Below are 15,372 nucleotides of genomic sequence, written 5' to 3'. Positions count from 1 at the left end.
ACCGATTACCGACTTCAAGCGCTTCATCATGGTTTGAGTTTTCAACATCACAATCAAATAGAGTATGTCAATCTCGACAAACAGAAAATACATCCACTCCCTACTCAGTATCAAAGGCTTGGCAATCTCCCGAATGTCATGAAACCTTTTGGTGTTTCGTAACATATGTCTCTTTCGATTCATCGAATGGCCGGTGCGCAGTTTGTATGCTGGAATTACAGTGCCTTCAGAAAGTATTCCTACCCCTTGACTTATTCGATATTTTGTTGTGTTACAGCCTGACTTCAAAATTGATTGAATAGATTTTTTTTCTCACCCATCTACACACAAGACCCCATAATTACAAAGTGAAAACATGTTTTTAGAAATGTTTGCAAATGTATTGAAAATGAAATACAGAAATATCTAATTTACATAAGTATTCACACCCCTGACTCAATACTTTGTAGAAGTACCTTTGGCAGTGATTACAGCTGTGAATGTTTCTGGGTAAGTCCAGGGTAGGGGAGGGAATGGCCGGCAGGGATGTTGGTAGAGCATGGCGTTTGCAACGCCAGGGTTGTGGGTTCGATTCCCGGGGGGGGCAGTATGAAAAAATTAATAAAAAATGCACTCACTAACTGTAAGTCGCTCTGGATAAGAGCGTCTGCTAAATGACTAAAATGTAAATGTAAGAGCTTTCCACACCTGGATCGTGCAACATTTGCCCATTATTCTTTTCCAAATTCTTTAAGTTCCGTCAAAGTGGTTGTTGATCATTGCTAGTCAACCATTTTCAGGTATTGCCATAGGTTTTCAAGTAGATTTAAGTCAAAAATTTAACTCGGCCACACTCACCGTCTTCTTGGTAAGAAACTCAAGTGTAGATTTGGCCTTGTGTTTTAGGATATTGTCCTGCTGAAAGGTGAATTAATCTCCCAGTGTCTGGTGGAAAGCAGACTGAACCAGGTTTTCCTCTAGGATTTTGCCTGTGCTGTCAGATGGTGCTGTGTGTAGATGTGGTGCAGGAAATCAAGCGCAGGACGCAGAAGCTCAGTCCAACAGACTTTAGTGATCCAACACTCCAAATGATCCAAAAGAGCCGTAAGGCCAGCGATTACGCACACAGGCGTAAACCACACATGAAAAATAAACAACGCGCACAACAAGTGCGAAAACCTCTTCAAACCAGAGGAGGAACGAAACACAGTCTAGTAGACATTAAGCGCAATCACACATGCCACATGACTAACAAAACGAGAACTTATAGGACACACTAATGAACGCTAAACGATAACAGGTGTACAACATAAAGACAAAACCAAACGAACATCGAAACATACAACGGTGGCAGCTAGTACTCCGGGGACGACGACCGCCGAAGCCTGCCCGAGCAAGGAAGAGAGGCAGCCTCGGCCGAAACCGTGATATGTGCTTAGCTTCATTTAGTTTATTTTTTATCCTGAAAAACTCGCCAGTCCATAACTATTAAACTGCTAAACACGTGTATGTGACAAATAACATTTGATTTGATTTGATTACAAGCATACCCATAACATGATGCAGCCACCACTATGCTTGAAAATATGGAGAGTGGTACTCAGTAATGTGTTGTATTGGATTTGCCCCAAACATAACACTTTAATCAGGACAAAAAGTGAATTGCTTTGCCTCATTATTTGCAGTATTACTTTAGTGCCTTGTTGCAAACAGGATACGTGTTTTGGAATATTTGTATTCTGTAAAGGCTTCCTTCTTTTCACTCCGTCAATTAGGTTAGTATTGTGGAGTAACTACAATATTTTTGATCCATCCTCAGTTTTCTCCTATCACAGCTATTAAACTCTGTAACTGTTTTAAAGTTACCATTGGCCTTCCTTCCTCTCCGACAACTGAGTTAGGAAGGACGCCTTTATATTTGTAGTGACTGGGTGTATTGATATACCATCCAAAGTGTAATTAATAACTTCACCATGCTCAAAGGGATATTCAATGGTCTGTTTTTATATTTTTACCAATCTACTAATAGGTGTCATACTTTGCGAGGCATTGGAAAACCTCCCTGGTCTTTGTGGTTGAATCTGTGTTTGAAATACACTGCTCGACTGAGGGACCTTCCAGATAATTGCATGTGTGGGGTACAGAGATGAGGTAGTCAAAATCATGTTAAACACTATTATTGCACACAGTGAGTCCATGCAACATATTTTGTGACTTATTAAGCACATTTTTACTCCTGAACTTATTTAGGCTTGCCATAACAAAGGGGTTGAATCCTTATTGACTAAAGACATTTCAGCTTTTCATTTTTAATTAATTTGTACAAATTTCTCGGCCACCTGGGTTCTACTAGAGGCGTCACTACAGACTCGGATTCGATCCCGGGCTGTATCACAACCGGCCGTGATCGGGAGTCCCATAGAGCGGCGCACAATTGGCCCAGCATCGTCCGGGTTAGGGGAGGGTTTGGCCGGGGTGGCTTTACTTTGCTCATCGTTCTCTAGCGACTCCTTGTGGTGGGTCGGGCGCCTGCAGGCGGACCTCGGTCGTCAAGGTGAACGGTGTTTCCTCCGACACATTGGTGCGGCTGGCTTCCGGGTTAAGTGGCGGGTATGAAAAATGTATGCACTCACTAACTGTAAGTCGCTCTGGATAAGAGCGTCTGCTAAATGACTAAAATGTAAAAATGTGTTAAGAAGCGCGGTTAGGCGGGTCATGTTTCAGAGGACTCATGACTCGACCTTCGCCTCCCGAGCCCGTTGGGGAGTTGCAGCGATGAGACAAGAGGTGGAGAAAATTGGGGAGAAAAAAGGGGGTAAAATACAAATATAAAAAATCTCAAAAAATCTTTGACATTATGGGGTATTGTGTGTATGCCAGTGACAAAAAATCTAATTTGTATTGATTTTAAATTCAGGCTGTAACACAAGAACATTTGGAAAAAGTTAAGGGGTGTGAATACCTTCTGAGGCACTGAATATTAGAGTGGAGCGGATGAACGTGCCTAGAGGACACTTTTGAAGTAGCCTAATCTAATTTCATGGCGGCATCCCCTTTGCGACCGTAATGCACCCTAAAAAAATCCATGCCTTTTGCGGCCAATGACCGTTGTGCCCTTGGCCTAGAGTGCTGCGTTGTGCCCTTCTCCCTGAGTGATGCGCACTCCGAAGCACCTCTCACTCACATGGCTCTCCATCACGTGATCGGGTCTTTCTCACAGGCTACAAGTGAAGACAGACACATAGGGGACGCAACTGCTCGCATCCTTATCCAATTCTGAGGTGCATATTGAAGATATTGGAAGAACTGTCCACGTACTTTTCGTCAGCAAACAAGATGAGTAGGCCTAACGAACAGCAAAAGCACTAGCCTATGTCAATCTACTATCCCCCATAGTACAAAAGTCAACCTATTCTATTCTGTGCGAGAAATAAATATTCCAAACATAGTCTGGGACAGTTGTGGGATGCAATTGATCCCGAATTAATACACCCACTAGCATCAAAAAACCTTTTTTTACGCAATGTGGCTGATGCAACAGATCAGAACGTTTAGCTTAAAATGTTTATAAACTATTAGGCTATTTCTTCACATTATAAGTGCAGCAATGCGCACTTGGCAGTAGGCTATAAGCGCAAATGTTCCATTAGCGGGAAAACATAATTATCAAAAGTGACCGCAAATGCGATTATGCATGTAATGCTTTCATTATAAAGGTGCATTTTTATGGTAAATTATCTTCCCCAAACTTGAAACTCACGCGCTGCTTATGTATGCCAGTCAGGCTCTAAACCCCTTGTAAAGCGGATGAATGTGCTTAATTTTAAGAAGTTATTTGGCCACTTTAGTTGTGATACAAACCTTATCAAAACATATAGGTCTATGGGCTAGGCTACATGAGGTGTGCGACTATGATTAGAAAAAGTCGCCAAAAAAGGCTGTTTTTATGCTGGGCATCATTCACAAGTGATAGGCTAATATTGTCACCCATCAGACTATTCTTGATTTAGTCTTGTCTTTACATATACTAAATAATATGTGTGAAATTTGTTTTGATTGGAATGGACCAATATCATGCACCTGTCTCGAAGCAGCGGGAAAAAATACATGTCATCTACGCACTTAAATAGCGAATGGAGGACGCTTTTCCCGTGGTTCATTTTCATGCCAGCCAAGTAGGCTATACTCCTGTTGTAAAGATAAGCAATGTCCTTAATATTAGGAAAGTTGAGAAATAAATATAGTAGGCCTAGCCTATAGAAAGCTGATGGGATCCTCCTATTTTTAGTAGAGGCCATAACTCTGTTTTCTCGCCAATTGCAAAGCCTATAGAAATGTTGCGCAACATGAGCTCATGGGCTCTCTAGATTTTCAATTACATTTGCATTGATGTCAGAGTGAACCAAATCAGATATCATTCTGCCAGGTAGGCCTACTTTGCAGTCAACATTTAATTGGGAAGGTTTTTGGGGAAAAACTTTGAAAATGACTGTTTCAGCATGCATCGAGGATTGTATAGAGCCGATAGGCTTTATGCTGTATCTTACCTTTAGAAGTATTGACTTCAGGCTGATTCCTAGCATCTATTGAGTTGCAATGTCCCATACATTTAATGTCCAAATCTACTTAAAGTATCTACAAAATGAGTTTTGCAGCGAAAGGAAGGCTACAGATACAGTGGGGAGAACAAGTATTTGATACACTGCCGATTTTGCAGGTTTTCCTACTTACAAAGCATGTAGAGGTCTGTAATTTTTATCATAGGTACACTTCAACTGTGAGAGACGGAATCTAAAACAAAAATCCAGAAAATCACATTGTATGATTTTTAAGTAATTAATTTGCATTTTATTGCATGACATAAGTATTTGATCACCTACCAACCAGTAAGAATTCCGGCTCTCACAGACCTGTTAATTTTTCTTTAAGAAGCCCTCCTGTTCTCCACTCATTACCTTTATTAACTGCACCTGTTTGAACTCGTTACCTGTATAAAAGACACCTGTCCACACACTCAATCAAACAGACTCCAACCTCTCCACAATGGCCAAGACCAGAGAGCTGTGTAAGGACATCAGGGATCAAATTGTAGACCTGCACAAGGCTGGGATGGGCTACAGGACAATAGGCAAGCAGCTTGGTGAGAAGGCAACAACTGTTGCCGCAATTATTAGAAAATGGAAGAAGTTCAAGATGATGGTCAATCACCCTCGGTCTGGGGCTCCATGCAAGATCTCACCTCGTGGGGCATCAATGATCATGAGGAAGGTGAGGGATCAGCCCAGAACTACATGGCAGGACCTGGTCAATGACCTGAAGAGAGCTGGGACCACAGTCTCAAAGAAAACCATTAGTAACACACTACGCCGTCATGGATTAAAATCCTGCAGTGCACGCAAGGTCCCCCTGCTCAAGCCAGCGCATGTCCAGGCCCGTCTGAAGTTTGCCAATGACCATCTGGATGATCCAGAGGAGGAATGGGAGAAGGTCATGTGGTCTGATGAGACAAAAATAGAGCTTTTGGTCTAAACTCCACTCGCCGTGTTTGGAGGAAGAAGAAGGATGAGTACAACCCCAAGAACACCATCCCAACCGTGAAGCATGGAGGTGGAAACATCATTCTTTGGGGATGATTGTCTGCAAAGGGGACAGGACGACTGCACCATATTGAGGGGAGGATGGATGGGGCCATGTATCGCGAGATCTTGGCCAACAACCTCCTTCCCTCAGTAAGAGCATTGAAGATGGGTCGTGGCTGGGTCATCCAGCATGACAACGACCCGAAACATACAGCCAGGGCAACTAAGGAGTGGCTCCGTAAGAAGCATCTCAAGGTCCTGGAGTGGCCTAGCCAGTCTCCAGACCTGAACCCAATAGAAAATCTTTGGAGGGAGCTGAAAGTCCATTTGCCCAGCGACAGCCCCGAAACCTGAAGGATCTGGAGAAGGTCTGTATGGAGGAGTGGGCCAAAATCCCTGCTGCAGTGTGTGCAAACCTGGTCAAGACCTACAGGAAACATATGATCTCTGTAATTGCAAACAAAGGTTTCTGTACCAAATATTAAGTTCTGCTTTTCTGATGTATCAAATACTTATGTCATGCAATAAAATGCAAATTAATTACTTAAAAATCATACAATGTGATTTTCTGGATTTTTGTTTTATATTCCGTCTCTCACAGTTTAAGTGTACCTATGATAAAAAGTACAGACCTCTACATGCTTTGTAAGTAGGAAAACCTGCAAAATCGGCAGTGTATCAAATACTTGTTCTCCCCACTGTAAATGTTTTCATTTTACTGTTTGTGATTCACAAATTATTATTTTGACTCCCATGATTCAATTCACAGTGATTGAACTGAACCCCATCTACTACAATGGCGAAGAATACCATTCAATTCATCAAAAAGAATCGTAAAAAAAATATATTTTTTATATTAATTAAATTAATCACCTTTTCTTTTTAAACTATTTTGAGAAACGTGAAAAGGGGCATCCGTTAAATAGTAAATACAATTTGTAAGGCCTAAACAAGATCAATAGGGGAGGTTTTTGAGCTGTGTGTCTCGTGTCTTGACTGTTCTTTCATGCGCAATGAAGCCCCTGTCCTCTCCACTGCCTATAAACTATTCCTCTATGTTATTGTGGATTTATATAGAATTATTTTATGTGTGGTATGATTGCTAGTTAACCTATTGCAGATCTGGACAAAAGATCCACCGACCACTATTGCCAATATGGATAGAGGGCAAAATAGAGTTGACTGTATAGTAAGAGCGCAGAAAAGCATAGTGTATAAGGGAAGTACCAAAACACCTTGATAGGGGAGGCGCATGCAAACAGATTAGGAAATGTGGCTATATGGAAGAAATTATATAGTAAAACCTTCAAAATGGGGAAGGTAAACCACTGAAAAAATGCACTATCCCCCCCAAAAAAAGTTTTGGACCAGCCCCTCCCACCCAATTACATTTTCAACTGTCCCTAAATAGCTTCAGTAAAGCATCTTAAAATGTCTATAGTTCATAAGTACATTTGTGAAGTATACACTACATGACCAAAAGTTGCTTGTCGAACATCTCATTCCAAAATCATGGGCATTAATATGGAGTTGGTCCCCCTTTGCTGCTATAACTGCCTCCACTCTTCTGGGAAGGCTTTCCACTAGATGTTGGAACATTGCTGCGGGGACTTGCTTCCATTCAGCCACAAGAGTATTAGTGAGGTCTGGCACTGATGTTGGGCCTGGCTCACAGTCGGCGTTCCAATTAATCCCAAAGGTGTTCGATGGGGTTGAGGTCAGGGCTCTGTGCAGGCCAGTCAAGTTCTTCCGCACCGATCTCGACAAACCATTTCTGTATGGACCTTGCTTTGTGCGCGGGGCATTGTTAGGCTGAAACAGGAAAGGGCCTTCCCCAAACTGTTGCCACAAAGTTAGAAGCACAAAATTGTCTAGAATGTCATTGAGCTGCTCCGGAACTAAGGGGCCTAGCCCAAACCATAAAAAACAGCCCCAAACCATTATTCCTCCTCCACCAAACTTTCCAGTTGGCACTAGGCATTGGGGCAGGTAATGTTCTCCTGGCATCCGCCAAACCCAGATTTGTCCATCGGACTGCCAGATGGTGAAGCATGATTCATCATTCCAGAGAACGCGTTTCCACTGCTCCAGAGTCCAATGGCGGCGAGCTTTACACCACTCCAGCAGACGCTTGGCATTGAGCATGGTGATCGTAGGCTTGTGTGCGGCTGCTCGGCCATGGAAACCCATTTCATGAAGCTCTCGACGAACAGTTATTGTGATGACGTTGCTTCCAGAGGCAGTTTGGAACTCGGTAGTCGGTGTTGCAACCGAGGACAGACGATTTTTATGCACAAACGCGCTTCAGCACTCGGCGGTCCCGTTCTGTGAGCTTGTGTGGCCTACCACTTCGCGGCTGAGCCGCTGTTGCTCCTAGACGTTTCCACTTCACAGTTTACAACAGCACTTAGTTGACCAGGGCAGCTCTAGCGGGGCAGAAATTTGACGAACTGACTTGTTGAAAAGGTAGCGTCCTATGACGTTGCCACACTGAAAGTCACTGAGCTCTTCAGTAAGGCCATTCTACTGCCAATGTTTGTCTATGGAGATTGCATGGCTGTGTGTTCGATTTTATACACCTGTCAGCAACGGGTGTGGTTGAAATAGCCGAATCCACTAATTTGTAGGGGTATCCACATACTTTTGTATATATAGTGTATTTGCTATAATTACATTTATGTATGTGGTTATGGTTCAGTGGACTGGGCAGACATATTCATGAGAGCAGAAAGTGAAACGAATGTAATATAAAACACTCATTAGGCTGTTTATCTAGGATTTGCACTGAGACGCAGGGTCAGGGAGCCAGTGAAGCGAGGTCAGGAGTATAAGCATGTTTATAGCATCCTCAGAGATGCATACATCCATACTAATAACAGTAATAGCATTTCTGTGTCTTTAAGAGAAGTCTATGAAAAAAAAATAGTGCTCATGAGAGAGACATATACAGTGTAAAAGGTCAGTTAGGTCTAGGGCTGTGGCGGTTATGACATTTTGTCAGCCGGTGATTGTCAAGCCAATAACTGCTGGTCTCACGGTAACTGACCGTTAATTAACAAACACTTTTAGTATCTCCTGGCTTCCACGTGTAGCCTACAAGCCACTGATGCAGACCTTTGGAACATCTCAATTTTTAAAAGTCTAATAAATCCATAGCCTACACCATCACAATAAATCCATTATGTATTTTAGGCAGGTCTAAAGAAACATGATATGAAGTCCCTCCTGTAGCTCAGTTGGTAGAGCATGGCGCTTGCAATGCCAGGGTTGTGGGTTTGATTCCCACGGGGGGCCAGTATGAAAAATGTATGCACTCACTAACTGTAAGTCGCTCTGGATAAGAGCGTCTGCTAAATGACTAAAATGTAATGAAGAAAATGTAGTCTATTTCAGAAGAACAGAATAGCATACTCCTTGTCCTTATGTTAGGCCCTGATCTGGCTATGCCATATGGCTGAGGACTACACTAGTTCATTTAGCAGACAAGATTTGCTTAGAATTCCATGGCATTATTTTAGTATGAAGAATACAATTGAACATAACTGAATAAAATAGAAAGGATGTTTTCACCAAAAGATTTCTGAGGGACTGCGCACATGCAACTACTCTGTGTTGAGCAGTTAACAAAGAAACAGGTCTTCCTATATGCCTAATTTAGAGTTATTTATGCAACTTTAATTGTGATAACAACATATAGCCCAACGTTTGTATTTTTAATACATTCTAAGGCTGTATGATGCAACTCTAATGATGATTTGAAAAAAGTTGCATGAAAGGCATGAGCTCTGCTTTGTTATTTGCGCAGGCTGCACACATTTCATCAGTCTCTCATTCACAATTTGACAAGCACTTGATAATGCCTCGAATTTCCCAGCGGCATCCCCTTTGCGTGGCCGTAATGCCCCCTAAAAGAAATCCATGCCTTTTGCGGTCAGTGGGCGTTGTGCCCTTGGGCTGAATATAATAATGTGCTGTGTGCTCCGAAGCACCTCTCACTCACATCACTCTCTCAGATAGCTCAATTCTTATTAGCCAATGCCCATCACGTGATCTGGGCTTTCTCACAGGCTACAAGTGAAGACAGACACATCGGGGACACAATGAAGATATTGGAAAAACTTCCCATATTTACTTTTCGTCAGCCAACAAGATGAGTAGGCCTAACGAACAGCAAAAGCACTAGCCTATCAACTTTTGTACTATGGGGGATAGTAGATTGACATAGGTTGCCTATGTCAATCGACTATCCCCCATATTACAAAAGTTGACCTATTCTGTGCGAGAAATAAATATTCCAAACATAGTCTGGGATATTTGTGGGATGCAATAGATCCCAAATTAATACAACCACTAGCATCAAAAAAAAAATGTTAAGCAATGAGGCTTACGCAACAGCTCAGAACATTTAGCTTAAAATGTTGATAAACTATTAGGCTATTACTTCACATTATAAGCGCAAATGTTCCAAAATGCAATCAATTAGCGGGAAAACACCATTCTCAAAAGTGACCGCAAATGCGATTATGCATGTAATGCTTTCATTATAAAGGTGCATTTTTATGGTGAAAATTATCTTCCCCAAACGTGAAACTCACACGCTGTGTATGTATGCCAGTTAGGCTCTAAACCCCTTGTAAAGTGGATTAATGTGCTTAATTTTAAGAAGTTATTTGGCCACTTTAGTTGTGATACGAACCTTATCAAAACATATAGGCCTATGGGCTAGGCTACATGAGGTGTGCGACTATAATTTGAAAAAGTTTCCAAAGAAAAGGAATGCGTTGTTTCTTGCCTTACTGCACACAAGCTGGGCATCATTCACAAGTGATACTATATAATTCACAAGTGATAGGCTAATATTGTCACCCATCAGACTATTCTTGATTTAATCTTGTCTTTACATATACTAAATAATGTATGTGTAAAATTTATTTTGATTTAGAACGGACCATTATCATGCACCTGTCTGGAAACAGGGGCAGGGGAAAACAATGCATGTCATCTATGCACTTAAATAGCGAATGGAGGACGCTTTTCTCGTGGTTCATTTTCATGCCAGGCAGGTAGGCTATACTCCTGTTGTAAAAAGAAGCAATGTGCTTATTATTAGGAAAGTTGAGAAATAAATATAGTAGGCCTAGCCAACAGAAAGCTGATGGGATCCTCCTATTTTAAACAGAGGCCATCACTCCGTTTTCTTACGCAATTGCATAGCCTATAGAAATGTTGCGCAACATGAGCTCATGGGCTCTCATGAAGTGTTTGATTCGATTTTCGAAATTCATTTGCATTGATGTCAGAGTGACTAGAGGGACAATAGAGTGCCGAGTACCAGGCAGTTAGCAAGTTTGGTAGGCTACTAATAACCAGCAGAGCTTGGAGAAGTCTAATTACCGTGACTAAATGGTCACGTGGAATTTGACTGCAGTCATGACTCAGTAATAAGGTCACTGTAACAGGCCTAGTTAGGTCACTCATTAACCTTTTCCCTACAGATCACTCTCATCTCATGTCATCAGTTACACAGCCAGGGAATTATGTGCTATGTGTGCGTGCCTGTGTGGACTAAAAATGTGTTTGTTTGTATGTGTGTGTGTGCATATACCTCTCTTTGTACTAATTTACCCCAGTTGTAGAATCATTTGGCCCATAGACAGGGTAGAGGGGAAGGGAGTGTGATCAGAGATGCCAACACATTCAGCTGTTTGCAGCCTGCCAGCATGCCATCATCTTGTGTGGCACACATTAACCTAGCCTGCAGGGATCCCTGGTTACCATGGCATCCACACTGTGCCCTCCCTCACCCACCCACCCCTATTAGCCCTCCTCCCCTCTTCCCTCTCTCTCTGAATGTCCTGCCCTGATTGTGGCAAAGTGCCACGATATGCCAGGCATTTAGCGTGTATTTGTTTGTTTAGCAGTCAAACATATGCCTATACCCATCACCCCACCCTAAACACAAACATATTTACATGGACAACAAACAAGGTAGATGAAAGAAGACAGAAACACAAAAACACACTTAGTAATAAACAACAAATAACACACACAGACTCCAAGGCAGATATAGGAACACAGGAAGACATACACATACATGCAAGCACATGATGAGGTTTAAGTCTGTTGGAAATGAAATAAATGGTGACAGAGAACCTTAACAGTGCTATTTATAGAGAGAGCAATCTGGCCATGGACTATAGATAAGCCTATAACAGCTGTTGATTAACACAATACTGCAGTGTACACACACACACAGGGGGGCCTTTGGGCAGTGTGGGGACCCAGAAAGAGGTAATCCTGCAGCTTGTGTTGTGAACTCTGCCTGGTGAAGCCAGACATGTCTGACAGTGTGGGTTAACAGTGAGAGTCAAATAAAGCCAGAAGGGTAGAACATAACCTTTAAAACATATACAGCTCAGGATGCATATGGTTACATATTATGTATGCTTGTGTGAGGTGTGTGTGTGTGTGTGTGTGTGTGTGTGTGTGTGTGTGTGTGTGTGTGTGTACATCGAGTTAGTATTTTCATTGAGCTGGTTAAGATACCATAATACATGATGACTCATGAATCATCATACTGGTGTGTTCAAGTACAAACAAAAAAACCTGCATTCACTTGAGATATTATCATCCAAGGTCAGCTAGCGGGAGAACATTTGTGCTAAGACACACACACAGGTCCTACATATACACACACAAGAGAAGAGAGAGTTGATAAGTCACAAACACCCAGAACCTCAAATGTAAAGAGAGAGAAGCGAGCTGACACACTTTTCTGGTACGCAATCCAACCTCCCTGGTTCCAAACCCCTTCATGTGAAATGAAATAGTAGCCCAAGTACAGCGCATCATGATTCAGGATGAGAGAAGGAAGGCTTGTAAGACTTGAGAACTAACACTTGTCTGGTTGAATGGCTGACTGGATGTTTCTTAACAGGTAACAGGGTCAGGATATGCCGTTGCTCAACGCCGTTCTGCAAGGCAGTTAACCCTACAACAACTGCTTCCCAGGCGACGATGACGTTGATTAATGCAGCCCCCGCACCTCTCTGATTCAGAGGGGTTGGGTTAAATGTGGAAGACACATTTTGGTTAAATGACTAGGTATCCCCTTTCCCTTCCCCCAAGAAAATAGTAACATTTCAAATACACAAGAATGTAGCTATATCCAGCGAGTACCAGTATTAGATCAATGTGCAGAGGAACAAGGTATTTGAGGTAGATATGTACATGAAGGCAGGATAAAGTGACTAGGCATCAGGATAGATAATAATAAAAGTAAAATAAAGAACAGAGTAGCAGCAGCAAATAATGAGTGTAAAAGTGTGTGGGTGAGAGAGAGAGAGTGTGTGTGTAACGTGTATGAATGTGTGTTTGTGTTGTGTGTATGTGTGTGGGTTTTGTGTGGGAGTGTCAATGTAGAGTGTGTGAGTGTGTATATATAGTCTAGTGAGTGTGCTTAGGGTTAGTGCAACAGAGTCACTGCAGATAGTTTGGGTACCATTAACTGACTATTTAGCAGTCTGGCTATTTAGCAGTCTTATGGATTGGGGGTAGAAGCTGTCTCGGAGCCTGTTGGTCCGAGAGTGGATGCTCCGGTACCATTTTCCGGACAGTAGCAGAGAGAACAGTCTATGGCTTGGGTAGCAGGGTCTTTGGCAATTTTCAAAGCAAATCGGGCCTTCCTCTGACATCGCCTGATATAGAGGTCCTGGATGGCAGGGAGCTCCGCCCCAGTGATGCCTCTCAAAAGAACACATAGTGTAGTAGGCTACCTCATCCACTGATATATCCATTATGAGTGCATGGCAGGTGACAGGCAGCCACAAAGTCTCCTGCATTGCCAGTGGGCAATAAAGGTATAGAAAAATATATGGCCTAGATTAGGTCTCTAGCAACCTTCTTCAATACACTAAATAATGATACAAACACCTTGCATGTTTATCACAGTGAGAATAATGACAGGAAAGGGCAGGAGGTCCCTTCCAGTGGAGGTTGCTGAGGGCATGACGGCTCTTAATGGCTTGAATGGAGTAAATGGAATGGTATCAAACCATTCCATTCACTCCATACCAGCCATAACACTCCGTTTCAACCATTATTATAAGCCGATCTCCCCTCAGCAGCCTCCACTGGTCACTTCAGTATACAGGATGGATAAGCATCAGCCAACAACAGTGTAAACCGTGATCATCAACTAGATTGAGCCCCGAGCCGATATTTTCTTGAGCATCGGTCTCTTTTATGTTCCGGGGGCCGGAACATAAAATAATTTGTAGACTCTAAATTGACCGCAAGAAGCCCAAACATATGTAATATTTGACTAAAACCTAATAATTTCCAACCTTGCTTACGTTTGTATACGATCACGTGTCTCTATTATGAGTAGGAATACTTGATTTGATACAGATTTCCAAAATGTTAATCACTTGGAACTGCTTTCCTGGTGTTTTTAGTATTTTATGTCCAGCAATAAAAAACAACAACAACAACAATTGTTCCTCAGACAACTTGGGGGGTTAAATAAAACGGACTGCCAGTTGGGAAACCCTGGTGTAAATAGACCTCCTCCTTCAAAGGGTCTATAACAGGCTCTTCCAGCTGTGTACTACTATCACCAGCAATAGTCAGTAGTGATGAACATAACCCAGTGAACCCGCATCCGATCAATCCATCCACGAGTTCAAAGAAAATAGACGACTCTTGAGATATAGTGACCAGGGTTAACGACCCAAGAAAGCTATAACACGGGCCGAATATCTGTTACACGGGGTAGGCTACAGTTTCAGACAGTCACATGCACCGTATCTGGTTTCGAGTGGATCATGAATGACATGCCAGCTCACATGCCACCGAGGAATCGGCGAATTTCAAACGTTATGCAGTTAGGCCTACATTGTGACAAATAACTGCATGCATGAATGTATGGCGTTACATTGTAGCATGTTACATGAAAATCAACCATTTATCATAGCAGTGACAAATATCAACCGCGTCAATGTAAAGCGTACTCAATGTACTCAACTCGATGCAGCGGCTCTGAACTTCCCTCTGATTTTGGTTTCGTGATTCGAGCTCCAGTTGTTGAGCCACCGAATACCGCTGAATTCCGATGCAAAGCACAAATTAATTGACTACATGATATCTACAATGCGCACATGCATCGCTAATAACTCACCTTTTTTACGGTGGCGACATTCCTTCACCTGCGTTTTGGCGTGAAATACAGCCTGCTGTACTTGCAGCTGGGCACACCTAGGCTGCAAATCCAACTGATCCCGAGGCGGTGTTGCTGCTTCTCCAGCGGATAGCCAGCAGATCCAACCCGCTTACAGCCGCACTAGGGTCCAACAGGCTTCCTGTGTAGATTAAGGCGGAGCTGGAGGGAGTAACCGCTCGGAAAATGTACCTCAATCCAGGTATGAGAAATGCATTGAACTCCTAATTGTCCCACTATCCCAACTGAGAAGTTTGACCTACTGCTAGTGTTGAAGTAAAATGCTGTTTTTGTCCTTATCAGAGAGGAAGAGGCAAAGAGAGAGGGATAACTGGACCCAAAATCTGTCTTCTCCAGGGGTGGCATTTTTGGTTTTTATTTCACTCACAAAGAGAGGAGTTTATGTATTGAGGTTAATGAGAGTCGAATTTGGTTAACAAAAAATGTAATTGCTTATTTGCTACTTGTGGCTTATTTGATCGAATCAAAGTTTCGTAATGATTAGGTTGTTACGACTGTACTGATATAAGTAGGACATGTGACATCCCAGTAAAACACTTTATATTGGAGTTGTGCCTGTCATCACTAGTTACAACA

The 15,372-nt window shown here is 42.4% G+C and overlaps 1 protein-coding gene across 2 annotated transcripts in view; it reads right to left on the bottom strand.

Annotated features, from left to right (window-relative positions):
* Positions 1-14,819, bottom strand: part of LOC121571657 (vang-like protein 1) — a 40,883-nt gene extending 26,064 nt beyond the window's left edge. For both annotated transcript variants that reach the window (XM_041883249.2, XM_041883250.2), the window contains exon 1: positions 14,737-14,819. The gene's annotated coding sequence lies outside the window, so the exon portion shown is untranslated. The remainder of the gene's footprint in view (positions 1-14,736) is intronic.
* Between the last annotated feature and the right edge of the window lie 553 nt (positions 14,820-15,372).

The sequence above is a fragment of the Coregonus clupeaformis genome, chromosome 40 (genome assembly GCF_020615455.1).
Source record: "Coregonus clupeaformis isolate EN_2021a chromosome 40, ASM2061545v1, whole genome shotgun sequence".
Lineage (NCBI taxonomy): Eukaryota > Metazoa > Chordata > Actinopteri > Salmoniformes > Salmonidae > Coregonus > Coregonus clupeaformis.
This window is presented reverse-complemented; position numbering and strand designations above follow the sequence as displayed.